The following is an 18733-nucleotide window of genomic DNA, read 5'->3' on the forward strand; positions in this document are numbered from 1 at the left end:
GTCAATGTCTTGCTGAAGCCTGCAATAGCCCTCGATACTATCAAAGGCACCTCCAACCTTTGTGTCATCAACAAACATACTAACCTACCCCTCAACCTCCTCATCCAAGTCATTTATAAAAACTGCAAAGGGCAGAGGCCCAAGAACAGAGCCCTGCGGGACACCACTCAGCACTGACCTCCAGGCAGAATACTTACCATCTACAACCACTCTCTGCCTCCTGTCAGCCAACCAATTCTGAATCCAGACAGCCAAATCACCCTGTAGCCGATACCTCCTGACTTTATGAATGAGCCTGCCGTGGGGACCCTTATCAAATGCCTTGCTGAAGTCCATGTACACCACATCCACTGTTCGACCCTCATCAACCTGTCTCATGACCTCCTCAAAGAACTCAATAAGATTTGTAAGGCATGACCTGCCCCTCACAAAGCCATGCTGACTCCCTTTAATCACGCTATGCTTTTCCAAATGGTCATAAATCCTATCCCTCAGAATTCTTTCCAAAACTTTGCTGACCACAGACATAAGATTGACTGACCTGTAATTTCCAGGGATTTCCCTATTCCCTTTCTTGAAAAGAGGAACCACATTTGCCTCCCTCCAATCTTCCGGTACAACTCCCCTGGAGAGTGAGGAAGCAAAGATCTTTGCCGGCGACTTAGCAACCTCCTTTCTCGCTTCCCGGAGCAACCTAGGATAAATCTGGTCTGGCCCTGGGGACTTATCAATCTTAATGTTTGCCAAAATTTCCAGCACATCAACTTCCTCAATCTTGATCTGTTCAAGCCTGTTTTCCTGCTCCTCAAATTTCTCATTCACAACAAGGTCCCTTTCCTTAGTGAAAACCGAAGCAAAAAACTCATTTAGGGCTTCCCCTATCTGTTCAGACTCCACGCACACGTTCCCTACGCTATCCCTGATCGGCCCTACCTTCTCCCTGATCATTCTCTTATTCCTCATGTATGAGTAAAATGCCTTCGTGTTCTCCCTAATTCTTCCTGCCAAGCCTTTTTCGTGCCCCCTCCTGGCCCTCCTCAGTCCACTTTTGAGCTCCTTCCGAGCAAGCCTGAAAGAAGGTTTTGCAGGCATTTTTGGAATCAGGAAGTTCCACCAGTTCCTTCACGGACATAAGTTTCTAATAATAATGGACTGCAAACCTCTGCTAGATCTACTTAAAGAAGATGAGACAGTGCTACCTGTAGCTTTGGGTCTAATGCAGCTGTGGGCTTCAATACAAGTTGGAATACCATCCGAGAAACCAAGTAGCATGCAGACACATTGAGCCACTTCTTTCTGGCAGATACACCACTAGGTATTGCCACTGGAAGAGTCCATAATGGTTTTAAATTTTCTGGACAGCTTACCAGTCACAGCTGACAATATCACTTTGGATACAGAAAGATCTAGTCCTGGAAAAATGGAAACAGCTGGTGGTGATGGGGGAAACCAAACGGTCATCACAATCAGAACTGAAATTTTTCTGGACTCAGAGAAACCAGATCACAGTAGAGGATGGCATGTTATTAAGGGGAGCAAGAGTGGTTCTCCCAAGCAAAGGTCACAGCCAAATGCTGACTGATCTCCACCAGAGTCATCTAGGGGTTTCCAAAATGAAGATATTAGTGAGAAGTTATGTCTGGTGGCCAGGATTGGACACAGACATAGCTGCGTTGGTTGGCCAGTACCCAGAGTGCCAACAAGGACAAAAATGATCTCCAGCAGATTCCCCACATTTGTGGGAATAGCTGGGTAAATCCTGGACTCGGTTACATGTTGACTGTAATGGCTCTTTCATGGGCTTAATGTTCTTAGTCATTGTGGACATTCATTCAAAGTGGCTGGACATGCATAGAGTTCATTTGTCAAACATGAGGATACTGGTAGAAAAGCCGTATGCATATTTTGCAATATGCATACGGCTGCCGAAAGTGTTGGTCACAGGTAATTGGCCATCATTTTCCAGCAAGGATTTTGAGTGTTTCCTAAAGTCAAATGGCATTCATCAAATAAAGATAGCTCCGTACCATTCATTATCCAACAGTCTGGCAGAAAAAGCAGTTCAAACTTTGAAAGCAGCTTAAAGAAACAGCCTGCAGCTTCACTAGATACCAAACTGTCCCTGTAATCCTCTATTTGATTATAGGACCATGCCTCATGCAACTACAGGGATAGCTCCAGCAGAGTTGCTATTGAGGAGTAGATTTTGCACCAGGTTAAATTTGATCTTTTTAGACCTGGAGAGGAGGGTGAAATGGCATCAGGAATGCCATTGCTGGACACAAGACTCTGCTAAGTGAGAGAGACTGTTTACTTCAGGAGATGAAGTTTGGTGTAGGAACCACAGGAATGGCCCTGCATGGGTATGAGGCATGGTTGACATGGGGTTAGACCCAGTGACGTAGAATATTCAGGTAGGTGCGACAGTCTTGAACAAGCACATAGACCATATGAAAACTGCAAATTTACGAATGAAGTGGGAGCAAAATGTGCCTGGCTCCTCGACTGCCTTTCTAATTGTTCTGGAACTTGTCGGTTCTCCCGCTCTGTCAAGCATTTAAGATATCTCGGAATCTGAGATGGATAAGGCAGATGTTGCTGATTCGATGCCTTTGCTGCCTGAAAAAGTGAATTAATTTCTTCCAAGATGCTTCAGGCACAAGAAGCAAGCTACTGTGCATTACATGCTTTCCATAACAGAGGCAGAGTTGGGGAAACCTGACCCAGTGCTAAATGCCTCTGGAGGAGCGACAGAAAAAAAGAACCGGCCTCTCTCTTTGGACTCAGAGGGGAGGAATATAGTGATTGTAACAAGGTCAGCCAGGTGGACCCATAGAATGTGTTCCCTGACTGGGGCTGTTAATCTGGTCCAATCAGGGAGACCTGGTTGACAAACAGTAACAGGAGTGTCAGAGGTTCTGTTCACTCTGAAAGCTGGCTGTGAGGCAGCTGAATCAGTGTCAAGGACTCTCCATTCATAAATACAGGGTGACTTGCTGATGAGATACCAGCCTCTGGAGTTATTTAAATCCGCACCTTCAGCGTCCAATTCTCATGGCACTGAGATTCACTAATTTAATCCTTTTCACAATATAAATTCAATATGCCTTTAAACTAATGGCCACAGATACAATGAGACAAGTTGAAACCTACAGCTCACCACAGAAAAGTGTGAAGTGTCGGAATCATGCCGAACACCTCTGTCACACAATCTGTAGGTTGATGATTGCTCCTGTTCATAATTGCCATAGGCTGACATTTAAAAAGCTGGTTCAAGGCTGTTGCTCACTCACAAAGGAAGACCCATAAGATTCATCAGTAAATAAGTAAAAGCAACCACAAGAGAAACCACAGACTGACTGATTCATATGATATTCCAGGCACTGAAAGAAGTGAAAACTGCAGATCTTGGCCTGGTCTGCACACAGCTAGGTGTGCAAATACAGGATTTATTTGCATCCACAATTCAGACTGTGCATGCAACTCAGTCTGCGTACACAGCTCAGTTTGTGTACACATCTCATTTTGTGCACACAAACACATTCACAAGCTTAGCAACTAGACAGACATGAATGAAGAGTCAGGATGAAGGTATCTTCAATCAGAAAGTGAATTCTTTGTTGTGAATGTGGTACAATGTGTGGATGAAGTCAAACAGTTAAAATCTTTCACTACTCTCAGCATCTTCTGCTCCAAGCTTAAAGGCAAACACTTCTTCACAGACAAAGTCAACCCGGAGATGAGTGTGAATACCTTACTCGTCAGAGTCCTGACATGTACACATCATGAGATAGTCTACAATATTATCACTAAACTAATTGTGTAGAATGCAGTATCCATTCATTGCAGTGAATTATTAATGATGTAATACAGTTATGGCAAGAATACATGGAAAACACAAAGTATTTTAACTGGTGATTATGAATGGACCAACAACAACAATATGTGACCATTCACAAAGAACAGGCCACGAAAAATTGCATTGAAGAAGTCCAAGATGTTGTAACACGTCTAACAGCAGATGTAATTTGGTCAACTGACCCTTCTTAAAAAATGCAGTGCACAAATAGAAAACCCTTGAAAGCGAGTTGGATAATAGAGCCTAATGGTGTGCACCAACACATCTATCACACATGCACTTTGAAAGCAAATTTCTATCCATAAAGTGATTGGAACTGTGGCCAGGTGGACCCATTGACTATGACACCCTTGAATGGGGTTGTTAACTTGGACCAATCAGGGAGCCCTGGCTCACAGATATAAACAGGAGATTCAGCCCTCAGGCTGGGGAATGGTTTTGAGCTGGCTGATCAGGCCCCAAACACTGGGCACATGTACATAGAGAATGATTTGGTAACAGGATATTGGCTTCAGTTTCAACAAGGCAAAACAGCATGTGCCTAAAGAAAATTCACTTGCAACAAATGTCTTTGAGTTGGAGTAAGCATTTCTGGCATCATGCCTTTATTTGGGAAGCTTGACTCAGTCAATCAGAGACCAGTAGTGGAAACAATTTGATTTTTTTTTTCTGGGCAATGTTGGGGCAGATGAAAAGCAACTAGTAATCCTTCTGAGTATTTGCAGACCTGCAGCATTCTCAGCTATTAGGAGCTTAACTTTCCCTGAGGCATAAGATACTAAAATCTCAAGTGTTGGTGAATTTATGGGAAGGTAATGGCCTAGTGGCATTGTCACTGGACTGTTCATTAAGAAACCCAGGTGATGTTCTGGGGACTCAAGTTTGAATCCTGCCATGACAGATGGTAGAATTTGTATTCTATAAAAATCTGGAATTTAAATTTTAATGATGACCATGAAACCATTGCTGATTGTTGGGGGGAAATATCCATCTGGGTCACTAAATATCCTTTAGGGAAGGAAACTGCTATCCTTATCTGGTCTGGACTATATGTGGCTCCAGACCAGCAGCAATGTGGTTAATTCTTAACTATCCCCTGGGATGGGCAATAAGTTCTGGCCTAGGCAGCAATGCCCATATCCCATGAATAAATAAAAAACAATTAGTTAAGGCCTATGACCCCAAACTGACTCTAATTCAGAGATATGACTGGTTTTATTTGGTTGTTGAGAACCAGGTGAATTTGTATCTGGATTTTTGATGCAGTTAAGATGACTGGCAGATGCCTGTGATTTTGGGTTAACCCTGAATAAATGCTGAAAGACCATTTGGTACATAGGATTAATGATGTAATGATGCAAAAGATCCTCCGAGCTGAGGCCTAACTGGACTTCAAATAGGCAGTACAACTGGCTGTCATTAGAAAATGTGGGAAATAGAGTGTAGGTGCTACTGGGTATCCCAACAGAAGTTGACACCCTCACCTGTCTGCCTGAGCTTGGGGAACACCACTTGAGCGTAGGCAATTGGATAGCTTCACTCAGGACATATCCTGAGCAGAAGGACTCTAGGGCCCATAGCAAAACTCCACAATAAAGCTGAGCATTGGCTAAATGTTTAAAACATTCTTCAGGATCTGAGCCAGCACACAGGCTTGAGAGAAAAGGAGTCCTTTGAGGCTTGACTTCAGTAAGAGAGCACATGGCCGGTATTGAGGGGAGTGCATACCCTAGAATGTCCACCGACATGTAGGTTAGAATGATTAAATTGTTTAGCAACATCCACATCAGAACTAATTAAAATAAATGAGATAACAAGGTGTAGAACTGGATGAACTCAGCAGGCCAAGCAACATCAGAGGAGCAGGAAGGCTGACGTTTTGGGCCTGACTCTCCTTCAGAAATTAAGCTAATAAAAATAAATATTTGGTTAAATGTGCACCTAGTTCTCATGGTGATTGATACCAACACAGCTGTATTAGTGGTTGCAGAACCTGTTTTTAACAAGATTCACTCAGGACTCCATCCTTAAGTTTGTGCAAGACCTCAGACAGACTGAGAACATACACCAGGGAACCTTTACAGATTCTGCTTTCCTATGAGAAGCAGTTGGTGCAGTCATCACTGATTGTAGTAAGAGGCTTGGGCCCAAGCCTACTGGGGCAGAATTGGTTGATAAAGACTCAACTTGATTGGCTTGACACATTTTGATGAGAAAATGGCTGCCTGAGTGAGGTCTGAATTAAATATCCAGATGTTTTTCAGGAAGGGCTAAAGACTATCGAAGGGGCCAAGGCCAATTTACAAGTTGACCAGGAAACAATTCTGCTATTTGTCTGACATGCAAAAGTAGAGACAGAAATCAGCAGGCTAGACAGTGAAGAAATCATCAAACTAGTGCAGTTTGTGGGATAAGTAGCACCAGTTGTTCCGATTGTGAAGCCTGATGGCTCAGTTTGCCTTTGTGGGGATTTTAAGCAAATGATGGACTGCTTCTTGCAGCTGGATAAATACCTAATCCCTTGAATAGAGGACTTATTGTGGCTGTCCTTCATGAAACTGGACATGAGCCCCGCCTACCTGCAATTGTGCCTGGATGAGGAGTCCCAGAAGTATGCCACGATTAATACCCATAAGGGTTTGTACTAATATACAAGACTATCATTTGGGGTATCATCAGCCTGCGCCCTTTTCCATTTTACAAGGGTTACCAAAGGTTGACATCTATCTGGATGACATGTTAATAACTGGGAAGACCAATAAAAAGAGCACTTGGAGACCTTGGACATAGTGTGTACATGTTTCTCCCAGGCTGGTGAATGCCTTTGAAGGAAAAGCATATGTGTTCTAGACACCCTAGATGATCTACTTGGGCTACAGTGTTGACAAAACCAAGCTACACCTGTTGGGAGGTAGTGAGGGCAATAAAGGTGACCTGCCTCCTACATCTGTACCAGATCTTAGGTCATTAGTTGGTGAATTATTACAGAAAATGCATACGTAACTTTGCCTCCATCTTGGGACCCTTACACCTACTATTGAAAAAAAGTCAGCTTTGGAAATATTTCTGAAGAAGGGTCTAGGCCCAAAACGTCAACCTTACTGCTCCGCTGATGCTGCTTGGCCTGCTGTGTTCATCCAGCTCTACACCTTGTTATCCTATATAACCAAGAAGTAGTCTTTTAGGGAAGTGAAAAAAGCAGCTATTGTCATCTAAGGTGTTAGTCCATGACCATCCCAATAGAGAGATGGTGCTGACATGCAACGCCTCCTGAACTGGTATCAGTTGTAGCCCTATGGAGAGGAATATATGCTGCTGGACTTTGGCTGATGCTGAATGCAAATATGCCGAGATAGAGAAGGAGGTTTGGTGCTCGTATTTGGTGAGAAGGTTCACCAATACATTTATGGACATAATTTTGTCATAGTAATGAACCTCAAATCCCTGTTAGGGCTACTTAAAGAAGTCAAGGCTGTCCATTCAAATTCAGTGGTGGCCCTTATTCTCAACGCGTACAATTATAAGTTGGAACACCGTCCAGGAAGTCAATTGGCTAATGCGGTTGCCTTGAACCGCCTCCCACTGGCAGTTACTCCACTGGTTGTGCCTCCCCTGGAAGAGTCCATTCTGTTTTAAACTTTCTGGACACCCTTCCGGTCGCCACTAACAATAACCAACTGTGGAAGCAAAAAATCCCGTCCTGGCAATACTAAAACAGCTGGTGGTAATGGGGAAAACAGAAGGGCCAGGACTAAAACCTTTCTGGACCCAGCAGGACCAGGTTATCATAGAGGATGGTATATTACTTGGGGGGCAAAAGCAATTGTCCTGAGTAAAGGTCACTGCCAGACGCTGGCTAAACTCCATCAGGTCATCCAGGGGTTTCTAAAATGTTGAAGATGTTGGCAGGATGTTGTGTCTGGTTGCCAGGACTGAATGCTGACATAGTTGCATTAAGGAAGCAGTGTTCAGAATGTCAACAAGGACAAAAATTACTGCCAGCCGAACCACCACATTCTTGGGATTGGCCGGGTAAACCCTGGACTTGGTTACACATCGACTATGCTGTTTCTTTCATGGGTTCAATGTTCTTAGTCATTGTGGATGTCCGTTGAAAGTGGTTGGATGTGCATAAGTTCATTTGGCAAAATCAGGGATGACAATTGAAAAGCTGCGAGCATTGTTCATGATATATGGACTCCAAGAAGCACTGGTCACAGACAATGGTAAATCATTTACCAGCAGGGAATTTGAGCATTTCCTAAAATTGAATAGTATTCAACACGTTCGATACCATCCATTGTCCAGTGGTCTAGTGGAAATAGCAGTCCGGATGTTGAAGACAAGCTTAGAGGAACAGCCTACAGCTTTAATCAAAACCAAACTGTCTCTGCTCCTGTTCAATTATAGGACTAACCCTCGCAACTACAGGGATAACTCCAGCAGAGTTGCTGATGGGGAGAAGACTCCGTACCAGGTTAAACCTGATATTTCTGGATCTGGGGGGAGCGTGAAAACGTAGCAAGAATGCTAATGCTGGCCGTGTGCCTTCTCTAAGCAAGAGAGAGAGTTTACTTCAAGGGATGAAGTTCAGGGCCAGTACCACAGAAATGGCCTGGTGTGGGTATGAGGCAAAGTTGATGCAAGGTCAGGTCCCATGACATGCAAAGTTTGGATATGTGAGGCAGTTCTGAACTAACGTGAATGACATGAAATCTGCTGCCTTGCAAATGGGGCAGGAGCAAAACATACCTGTCCACTCAGAACAGCCAGGAAGGCTGTCAGAAACCATTGGTTTCTATCTGATTTTGGCACCATAACTATGGGTGAGCTCCATGCACTACAACTCACTTCAACTATATTGCCTTTGAGCATTCATTCAGTCTCTTTTGAACCTGTACCAATTTTAGAGGGTTAAGTCTATAAGGATGTTGCTTAATTTGAACAGCATTTCCTATCTCTACATTATTAGTAATCATGTTAGTACCTTTCAATTTATTCCCATATCTCTCCATGTGATCATAATAACTCTTTCAGGTCATTTTGATTTTCCTCTGGGAAGTAACTTAATGTATCCCAATTTTTGAGAACTTCCTCATTATCCAATGAATTTGACATTCCTCAAATTAAAGAATCATCTGGATTTGGTTCTTCACTCCAAGTTACCACATACTCCTTTTTGTTTTCCTTTCCTATCAAAATGTCATTTGAGCAGATTCACACGATGCACTCTGAGTTTTCCTTCTATCTGGCGTTCTTATCATTTTATCTTCTCTAGCAAACTATGAATTTTTGATTTCTTGTCTGCTTCCTGCCTCATCACATGCTGTGCTAACTTTCAAATGCTGTCTAGCCAACTCACCCACTCCGTTTAATCTTGCCCTAAAATTTGACACACAGTCCAAATTTGTGGTCTCTGAACTCTGACTTAGTGATTTTTTTAAAAAAAATTAATTTCAGTGGTCTTCTCAGCTCATGACTGAAAACTAATTCAAATGGACTAAATTTAATTGATTTAGGTGCATCCCTAATTGGAAAAAAATGTATAAATGGAATTCCTTTATCCCAATCCTCTGGGCAGTCTTGACCATAAGCACTCAGAATGGTCTTTAAAGCTTGATGCCACCATTCTAATGGTCCTTGCAATTTTGGATGGTACACATTTGATGGTACACAAGCTATCCATAACTTCCTTGAATAACTTTGGTGTAAAATTTGACCATTGATCTGACTGTATCTCCATGGCACAGCAGTATCTGGTAAAAAAAAATTTGAATACATTCTACAATCCTTTTAGTGGTGATATTGCAATATGGAATAGCCTCCAAAAATCTAGTAGGCACATCCATTATGGTGGACACTTTTTGTTTTAGGCAGAGGCCCTACGCTATCAATTAAGACACACTTAAGAACTTCCCCAAATGTGGGAATGGGTGTTAAGGGTTCTGGTTTTTATCACTGCCTGAGGTTTGTCTATTACACGACATGTCTGGAAAAATTCAACAAGATCTTTATGCAGTCCAGGCCAATGAAAATATTTTTGTATTTTAGTTTGTTTTCCTTATTCCCTAATGCCCTACTACTGGTACCTCATGTGCTACCTGCAGCATCTCCTTTCTGTAACCATTGGTAATACAACTTGATGAACCTCTGCCCATTTTTCATCTGCCTGAATATGTAATTGTCTCCATTTCCTCATCAAGACCTTATTAAGACAGTAACATTCTGAGATACATGCAGATTCTTCTTTTATGTGTGCTGTTTGATACAACTGCCTTTTTTTCATCTTTTTGTTGTAATTCAATTAACATCTCCGAACTAAAAATATCTACTGTGTCCTCTACCTGGTCTTGTTTTTCCCTTGTCAATTGATCAAACCTAGTTTCTGATCATTGAATTTTAACTGCCTCATCTTTATTCTTTCTTCTCCTGTTTCAGCCTGTAGTTTTGTGACCTTGTTATCACACAGTCTAGAAAAATCCAGGATATACTGCCTGTAGTACCTCAGTTGCCTGATTATCCATTAGCTTTTCAACCACAGTAGGCATCACTCCCATCTGTGATCCAGCTATATCATTCACGATGATAAAGTCTATTTCTGGAATGGAGAATTTTTCTCTTGCTTCTACCACAACTTCACTTTTCACTGGGCTGTCCAACCTTAAATTATACAAAGGAACATTACTGTTCTCACCTTGAATTCCACATATTACCACCTTTTCTGTCAATACTCCTTTCAAAGTAAATACCTCCTCATCTGTCACCAAAGATGGCCTTACTCCCATATTTCTTAACATTTTAATTTCTTTTCCCACTCCTCCTGGTATACATGAGTAAACCTTAACTACACAGATAAATTCCTTTAAAGAGATCTGGTACTTTCTTATTAACCAACCCCTGATCAGCTGTACATTCTTTTGCAGTTCTTTAGCTTCCACTGGAATCTCCTTTACCAACTTAATAAACCCCACCGGCTTATCCTGTTTTGCCACATCTGTCTTCACACTGCTTTTCGTAAACTGCCAATACTGTGACTTCATGTGTCCTACTTTATCACAGTGAGAAAACTGAGGGTTTTTATTTTTTCTCTCTCCCATGGGTTTCTTTTTAAACCTGTGGTAAATTATCTTCAGTGAGAGCTCCTTTTCCTTTACTACATGAGGTTTACTCTTTACCTCAATTTCTGTCCCTTCATAGCGTTGGCTGATTCTCAGACTCCAGCTTGTAACGTCTGAATGGAGTTCCTCAAGCAATCAACATTTGCTGCAGTTGTGGTCACTATAAACCACACTGTGGTTCACTTGCTCTCATATCACGCAGGTATATCACATCACCTGCTCCTACATCTCTATTTTGTTTACTTAGTTCCCAATTTGTCTTTTCTAATTTACATTTTTTTAGTTTGTAATCTGATTTATTTCTTCTATTTACCCTTAATCTTAAAATAACTTAGATATTCAAATTAGCAGCTATTACCAACAAAAGAATGAATGGTTTTCTTGTGACGTCACTCCTTGCTTTATGTTGGGTCCCCAATCCTGGGCTTCAACTCTTCCTTTTAAAAAGGACTTACTTTGAACCAAAAAAGCAAACAAAAAGGACCTCTTCCCTTCTGCACACCGTCCCCCCCACCCCCCGCAAGTCCCATGCTGCTCCAAAATCCCAGAATGTTTACACGTTCTGCCCATGACTTTGTGGGTTTCCTCTGGGTGCTCTGTTTCATCCCACTGCCCAAAGATGTGCAGGTTGGGTGGGTTGTCATGATAAATTGTCCATCGTGTCCAGGTATGTTTAGGTTAGGTGGTTTAGCCATGGTAAATGTGGGACTACAGCGATAGCATAGAGAGCTGGGTCTGGGCAGGACACTTAGCAGAGGGTCAGTGTGGAAAAGATGGACTAAACAGTTTCTTTCCACACTGTAGGGATTCTATGAAATATACATTCACTGTGTGCATATCTCTCTCTGGATGTAATCTCTCCTTACTGACTATATGAAGCCTACTGATTCAAATGTTCATTATTCATTGAGCCCCGTATTGACACTTCACTGTTTCAAATCGTACAGTTTGTTCAGTCCATCAATCATTCTTCATGGATTAAATACCATTCACCGAGTCCAAAGCTCATGATTCTCTGATTCTAACATTTACCCATCTGTGATTTTCATTAATCTTCATTGATTCCAATGCTAATTTTTGCACTCTTGCTCATGCTTGTTCTTTCCTTATTCCGATCACCATGTTGCATTTTTCAATGCTTTCTCTTTAATATTTAAATAAATATTCATTAATTGCTCACTCTGCATCCAGTCTGAGCTTTGAACACTACAACACATCAGCGATTTACCTAAATGCTGTGTTTCAGGAGGAAGTCACACCCTTACATCAATGGCATCAAAATTCAGGGTCAGGATGGTGTGACTGCAAGTGAGTTTATTTATAGCAAACTGACCATAGTGCCATGATACAGGGAGCCATTCAACTGAGAGCAAAAATGAGAAAAGTAGTTAATCAGGGATAGTGTAGTCAGATTCTCCTACCCTCATATCTAGTTTTTTTGACATTGCCAGTAGTTCCTCTAGATGTCAGCATTAGTTCAATCTTCATTCTGGTCTCTGAATGAAGACGCCTTGGGTTCAATGTAACTCCAGAAATTATGCCCAAAATCTAAACTGATACTGCTGTCTCATACTGAGGAAATACTGCGCTGTTCAGAATATCATTTTTCAGCTCAGATATTAAACCAAAGTCCTATCTTCTGCCTTAGATGAACATCAGAGATTTTTGGCATTATTAGAAGGAGGACAGTTCCATCAGTAAACACTTATCTCCATCCAAACACCTTGAAAATAGATTATTTGGTCATTTATTCTATGGGTACTTGTGAGATCAAGCTGAGAGCAAATAAAATATTTCACTCTGGTGAAGAAAAAGTTAATCATATTTCAAAAGTTGGCTCTGGATTATTTCTCAATCCCATCATTTCTGTGATCTTTGTTTCCATTTTCAGATGAAATTACACATTCTTTGTAATCCTTTCCAAAGATATGCTTTTTCCCCTTCCAAGCCCCCTTTCTTCTGCCTTTATTCACAGATAAAATTGCTTTCTCATCACTTACAATGTTATTTTTCAACCTACAATATGATTTTGATTCTCTTTTCAGGATTGTGTTGTTTGCAAATTTCATAATTCGCAGCTGAATCACACCCCCAGCTCTACTTTTGATGCCCATACACCCAGAGACACTCTTAGGCATTAAATTTTGCTCTGCAGAGCTGGAAAAATTCCTGCCTCTACAAACTTGACTCCAGGAGGAGTACCCTGATGAGGTTGGTTGGCTCACTGCGCTGGTTTGTTGTTTTGCAGATGTTTTGTTACCATGCTTGGTAACATCCTATGTGCAGCCTCTGATGAAGCGTTGGTGTGTTTTCCTGCCTGGTTTTTAAACTCTGTGGTCCATTGAGAGTATCCTGATGTTCTGATTTTCATTTAAGCTGGAGAAGTGACCCTGGAATATGTTTGGAGATTTCTGGGTAAGTAGACAGTCTGGCCAGAAAGTGCACTAACGATATTTCAAAGTTATGTGGAAAGCTTAAACAAAAATAGAAAGGGACAGCCCGCATACCATATCACCCCTCACAACACTTTACACGCTTCCCATACCCAAATCATGCCAACTGCTGACAGTTCAGGGTATCTATGCCAACCTATTCCCTTCTACCTATATTCATAACTTCTGTGTCAAATTAGTGCCACTTCATTCCAACCCATACCCCTACCCCACACCACGCTTTGCCCTTGCATGCACTGTGGCAAATTAACCAATATGCACGATGGATAGATCCCAAGATCCATGTCAAGATTAAATATAGTTCTTGAGTAAAAGTCACTATTAAAAGAAGCACTCTAATTGATTTAATATCTCACAATCTCTTCTAACAGCAAACATTTGAACGCATTGTCACACTTCAAAGAACTTAAAACAATTTGGAGATTCAATCAAACTTTGAAAAAGATAGACACCCCACTGTGATAATGAAAGGTTGTGAAACCAGTCATGAAGCACTAATCCTATTGTGAGAACTTTCAAGACTATGGCAAAGGGCAGTGTGAAATAACAACTAACAGTAATTATTTCCAAATATTTAAGGGTCAGGATATTTCGTGACGATACTATGGCTTTAAGAGGTGTATTTTGTCCTGGTTTCTTTCAAAGACCATAAGACATAGGAGTGGAAGTAAGGCCGTTCGGCCCATCAAGTCTACTCTGCCATTTAAATCATGGCTGATGGGCATTTCAACACCACTTCCCTGCACTCTCCCCGTAGCCTTGATTCCTTTTGAGATAAAGAATTTGTCAATCTCTGCCTTGAAGGCATCCAACGTCCCGGCCTCCACTGCACTCTGCGGCAATGAATTCCACAAGCCCACCACTCTCTGGCTGAAGAAATGTCATCTCATTTCAGTTTTAAATTTATCCCAAGTTTGAGCCAAATGTATCAAGCTTTCTCTTCCAAGCCAATAAAGTAAATAGGTTGTGAGGCCTCAGGATTCTTTTCCAAGTTGGAACAATAGAAGCAGCATGAATGAGTGGAGTCAGGCTCCCACAGAACCAGAGTTTTAGTTTATATACTTGATTATAGAATAATAGATTATTTAATTACTAAACAGGAACTGCTTCAATATAGTAACATCCCATAGAGACACTTTTGGCAAAGACAAATGTCTAGGCTATCTCCTTGATATATTTGAAGGGGGTTTGATCTGCTCTATAAAAATTTAAACAACTTGACCGCTTGAAAATTCTCTTGACTATTATTGTGACAGCTCCATGTTACTGTTAATCATTCCAAAGGGTAGCTTGTCTTTTCCAGAGGACACCTCGTATCTCCCAAAGGCCACCTTACTTATCCCAAATGCCACTTGACATCTTGTAAATGTGTCCCAGGACTTTATCCAAAATGTTACCATATCTCACTAAAATGGTTCTCCAAAGAACTCTTAAGAACTTGAGACCTTCTTCTGCCATGTCTAAAATATACATGGTCATGTTTTTGAAAGCCCACTAATGAAGATCAGGTCTGACTGACTCAGCTGTACCTGACCATGTGCAGTTGATCAGGAACTGTGGATGTACAAATTAAAACCCATTCCCACTCCTCATTTTTTTGGGGAGGGGTAAGTGGGGGGAGAGAGGAGATTCCAGATTTGCAGCTTCACACTCATTTTCACTGAAGAGCCTTTCCCTCTGTTCAGAGATTCAGTCCTTATTTTGTCTCACCTATTTTCTTGTTAACAATTCCAGGATAATCCCAGAATACTAAGATTAGCTCTCTTCTTCGCTTCTTTAACGTCTCTCCTCATCTCTTCTCCTTTCACTTTAAACAAAAAAATTGAGGAACTTGTGCTTGTTTTGTCACTAGGACTAATACATCCTTTAGTCATCTCTACTACATCACTGAGCAAATCTTTCTCCTGCCATAGTGCTGAACTTTTAGCTCTGCCTAGTTTTCTGTTTTATTTTCCTTCATCCCTTTCTGAGGTCATTTTATCTAAGAATTGTACTATCGCTTTTTATTCCCACTGAATATTAAATGTTTGACCTCTCATCTTTTTCCAGTGTTTCCCCTACCTCATTTGGCCATGGATTCCCCCTTTCTCTGTTGAGTTGTGGATGGTGCTGACCATTGATGGTTGCACAATGAACATCCCTACTTCCAATCTGCAGGAAAGGCCATTGGGGAAGCAGCAGAGACCCACATAATGTTCTGAGGACCCAGGTTTGAGTCCTGCCACGGCAGCTGGTGAAATTTGAATTCATCTGGAATTAAGAATCTAATAATGACCATGAACACATTGACAATTGTCAGAAAAACCCAACTGGTTCACTGATGTCTTTTAGGGAAGGAAACTGGCATCCTTACCTGGTTTGGCCTTCGTGTGACTCCAGACCCACAGCAATGTGGTCAACACTTAAGTGCCCTCTGGGCAATTACAGATGGGTAATAAATGCCTCTTCAGTGACTCCCTCACCCCATGAATGAATAAAGGAGCTGGAGATGGTTGGGCTGAGGAGCTCCTGCAGACATGTCCCAGAGCTGAATGACTGATTTCCATCAAGCACTATTGTTGGAATGTTATCAGGGTTCAGAGCCTTTGTAGTAACCTGTGTCTTTGGATGCCTTTTTATATCTCATGCAGCGAATCAAATTGGCTGAAGACTGATATCTGTGATGCTGCGGACCTCTGGAGGAGGTTGAGATGAATCATCCACTTGGAACACCTGGCCGAAGGTGGATGCAAATATTTCAGCTTTGACATTTGCACTGATGTGCTGCTCTTCTCAATCGCCAATGATGGGGATGCTCGTGGAGCCTCTTGTTGGTTGTTTAATTAACCACACTATTCACTAGTGAATGAGCTTAGAGTTTAGATCTGATCCATTTGTTGTCATTTCTCTTAGATCCAGCTATCATATGCTGCTTCCACTGTTTTGCACCCACGTAGTCCTGTTTTTAGCTTCACCAAGTTGACACCTTATTTTTAGGTATGCTTGGCACTGCTCCTGGCATGTCATCCTGAATCCTTCATTGAACCAGGATAGACCCCCTGGCTTGATAGCAGTGGCAGAGTGGGAGGTATGTTGGACCGTGAAGTTGCAGATTGTGCTGGAGTATGATTCTGCTGCTGTTGATTGCCCACAGCACCTAATGGATGTCATTTTTAAGTTGCGACGTCTGTCTGAAATTTGTTTCATTCAGCTCAGCAATAGTGCCACACAACAGAAGGTAACTTCACAAGGACTGTGTGCTGATTACTCCTACCAGTTTTGTCATGCATGGATGCATCTATGACAGGCAGATTAGTGAGTAACAGGGCAAGTAGGTTTTTTTTCATCTTGTTGATTTCCTCATTTGCCACAGACCCAGTTTAGCAGCTGTGACCTTTATTAATCAACCAGTCAATCAGCAATGGTGCTGCTGAGCCTTCGCGATGTATGATTCATAGAAGTATCATCAAATCCCAACAGTGTGGAAACAGGTCCTTTGGTCCAACAAGTCTGCACTGATGCTCTGAGCATCCCACCCAGACCCATCTCCCTATAACCTACTTAATCTACACATCCCTGAACACAATGGCCAAATGGCCAATCCTCCTAACCTGCACATCTTTGGACTGTGGGAGGAAATTGGAGCACCCGAACAAAACACACACAGACGTTGGGAGTATATAGAAGCTCCACAGAATTGCATGGGGTTAGAATCAAACCTGCGTCCCTGGTGCTGTGAGGCAACGGTGCCAGCCACTGAGCCACTGTGCTGCTATTCCACTACCTCTCAATGATATTGAAATCCTTCAGCCAGAGTACATTCTGTGCACTTGCTACCCCCAGTGCTTCCTCCAAGTGGTATTCAGCATGGAGGAGTCAGGGCTATGAACAGCTGACGGAAGACGGCAGGTTAGGAAGCAGGAGGTTTCCTTGGCCAAGTGACCTGATACTGTGAAACTCCAGGAGGTTTGAAGTCAATCTTGAGAACACCCAGGGCAACTCCTTCCCAATGGCATTCATTGTGCTGTTACCTATGGTGTGCCTGTTCTGCTTGTGGCACAGAATGGTGGTGATGGTGTCTGGGATACTGTTTGAAAGAAATGATTCCATGAGTATGATGATGTCAGGCTGTGGCTTTAATGCCCAGATATTAATGAGGAGGACATTGCAGGGTTGACTCATTAGGGTTTGCCGTTGTTTTCAGGTGTTAGGTTAATGCCAGATGGTCTATCTTGCTTCATTTCTTTTTTTTTAAGAGGGCATTTAAGAGTCAAACACATTGGGTTTAAAAATTCCATGCAGCCCAGACTAAGTAAGAGTAGTGAATTTCTTTACCTAAAGGACATCAGTGAACCAACTGGACTTTTATGACTATCAACAATAGTTTTATGGCTGCTATTAGACTGGCTTTTATTACCAGATCTTGTCGAATTTGAGTTCCACCAGCTGCCATGGAAGTTTTTGAATGCATTTCCAGAAAATTAGCCTGTACCTCTAATTTTCTTGCTGGTGACATTACCACTGCATTAGCCTTCCAAGTACTGTCTTCCACAAATTTGAGCACACCCACATGTGCCTTGGCATGTTTTATTACATCAAAGATGATTTATGCTTCTATTGTTTTTGTTGTTCATATTCTAACTCGTACAAAATATCACGTAGTGCTTACCACATAAGCTAATGTGAGGCCAGAAGTCAAGAATAATTTGATCAGTGCTACAAAATATTCAATGCAAAATGTAAGTCAGCATTGAAAATTTCAATTCACCACATTTTGCAGTAAAAATAACAAAAAGTTATACTTACTACTTTCTGGCTTTAAGTGTCACAGTTTCCTGGCAGGTTTAATCTAGTCTGTCAATCTGATAGCCTGTCAGTTTCGTCTGAGGTTTTACAATTCTTCGCTTGAAACAGCTTTTGACATCATTTTGTATACAATTCTATGAAAAGTTTCTCTTGTGCTCTTTACCGGCTCATGGAAACCTGGAATTCTTTCCTTTAAAAATTGTGAGTCAAGTGAAAATTTTGAAACTGAGATTCTGAAGCTTGAAAATTACATGAAAATATCTATGATCTAAGCGTGTGGTGGAACAGGTTTGATGGTCTCTGTCAAGTTCACAAATTGTCACTGTTCAAAACTGTAGTCAGCCACAAATTCTCAGAAAATGTTCTTGCAAATGTTCCAGCTTAGCCTTTGCTGGTTTTCTACTTAAGTGAACAAGCCCTACACATGAAATGTAATTATATCTAATATAGTCAGAGTTACGATTCCTGATGGTAAGTATTAATTCTGTGATCAGGGGAGCCAGCGTGTGATTACTGCT

At 41.7% G+C, this 18733-nt stretch overlaps 1 protein-coding gene across 1 annotated transcript in view; it reads right to left on the minus strand.

Annotated features, from left to right (window-relative positions):
- LOC125454275 (cytotoxic T-lymphocyte protein 4-like) overlaps nucleotides 1-18391 on the minus strand; it is a 56098-nt gene extending 37707 nt beyond the window's left edge. The window contains exon 1 of the mRNA XM_048534883.1: nucleotides 18216-18391. The gene's annotated coding sequence lies outside the window, so the exon portion shown is untranslated. The remainder of the gene's footprint in view (nucleotides 1-18215) is intronic.
- Between the last annotated feature and the right edge of the window lie 342 nt (nucleotides 18392-18733).

The sequence above is a fragment of the Stegostoma tigrinum genome, chromosome 7, assembly GCF_030684315.1.
Source record: "Stegostoma tigrinum isolate sSteTig4 chromosome 7, sSteTig4.hap1, whole genome shotgun sequence".
Lineage (NCBI taxonomy): Eukaryota > Metazoa > Chordata > Chondrichthyes > Orectolobiformes > Stegostomatidae > Stegostoma > Stegostoma tigrinum.